At 46.2% G+C, this 1,358-nt stretch overlaps 1 protein-coding gene across 1 annotated transcript in view; it reads right to left on the reverse strand.

Moving 5' to 3' along the window:
* Positions 1 to 550, reverse strand: part of KCNMB1 (potassium calcium-activated channel subfamily M regulatory beta subunit 1) — a 19,848-nt gene extending 19,298 nt beyond the window's left edge. Inside the window, exon 1 of the mRNA XM_019506527.1 lies at positions 335 to 550. The gene's annotated coding sequence lies outside the window, so the exon portion shown is untranslated. The remainder of the gene's footprint in view (positions 1 to 334) is intronic.
* Between the last annotated feature and the right edge of the window lie 808 nt (positions 551 to 1,358).

Consider the following 1,358-nt stretch of genomic DNA (forward strand, 5'->3'; position numbering starts at 1 on the left):
TCTGGTATTGGGGCACAGAACATTAATTAACTCCATTGTGACAGTGCTGTCCTACAGCAGAGTAGTTACATGTGCTGCAGCATACATGTAGATTGTTATTGGGGCTGGCTGGGGCATGAGGGTGCTACAGTGGGGCTGGCTGCTGCCTGGCCCCGCACTGAATTATTCAGTTACTTTATGATTGGTATTAGAGAGAGGAAAAGCATTTAACTTCTCAAAGAAGTTCAAAGTTAGTTGTATAGTTAGAAAGGCTGTTGCTTCTAGAAGTATGATTTTTCTCAAAAGACATATTCTTCAATTTAAACAAAAAAACCTTTTCCCGAATGGTACTTACAGGCTTTGCTTTTTTGTAGTCTTCAGTGCGGAAAATAGTTGTTGTCATTTGACTAATCTTGATAGGTGAAAAACCTTCCCATGTCAGTGAAGAGACAGCTAAACTTAGATTTAGAACGTTCCTTTCCAGGATCCCTCGCGGTTTGTTTTGCTGTGTATGAACCCTTAACTTCAGTTTCCCTATTATGAAGATTTCTGTTACCATAAATGGTAAGGTATGAAAGAGTGCAGTCCTATTAAGATTAATTGCTGAAAAGCAGGAAGCTACATTGGTAGAACCAGCTAAAGAGCTGGTTCTGTTTTACATTAAGATCTCTTTACTGTGCCCTGGCAGGCCTGTTAAAGTTCCCTTTTCACTGCTAGCGATGGTAAGGGGGCTGCAGCAAAAAGTGAAATTGAGCTTAGGTTTGATTCAGAAGGAACAACTTACTAGTAATTATGAGAAGAATTTTTTTTGTAATTCTTGTATTTCACAAATAAGTGTAAGATAAATAAAGGAAAGCTGGAATCTTGTATATTATACCACAGCTGGACTGCTATGTATTGAGTGCATCTATACATGTGCTTTACTGCAGACTTGACTAATTAGTTCTGCAGTTAAGCGTCACAGTCTTTTCATCAGGGATGGGCAAAATATGGCCAGATCCCGTGGGCCAGCTCTGGCACGCAAAGGGGCTTTGTCTGGCCCATGGCAGGTTCCTTGGTCCCACCTGGCTGAGGTGCTGCCAGGCTGTGGCGCATCCTGCCACCCCCTGGGCATGCAGCGGGGCTGGGGTGGCTCCGCAGCTGGGCTGCCTTTCCAGGCAGCCCGGGCAACGGCAGCTCTTTCTGGCTGCCGCTACCACCCAAGCAAGGCTGCCCTGCATCTCTGTCACATCACTGCTGCCTCTGGGCTACCCTGTGGGGCAGTGGTGGCAGCACAGAACAAATGCAGGGCAGCCCTGTGTGACCTCTGAGCAGCTGAACCAGGAAGTGCCAGCAGCAGAAGGGGTAGGGGCTGCTTTTCCCCTGCACTGAGCAACAAT

Source organism: Gavialis gangeticus, unplaced genomic scaffold, assembly GCF_001723915.1.
Source record: "Gavialis gangeticus isolate Ggan-Ray unplaced genomic scaffold, GavGan_comp1, whole genome shotgun sequence".
NCBI lineage: Eukaryota > Metazoa > Chordata > Crocodylia > Gavialidae > Gavialis > Gavialis gangeticus.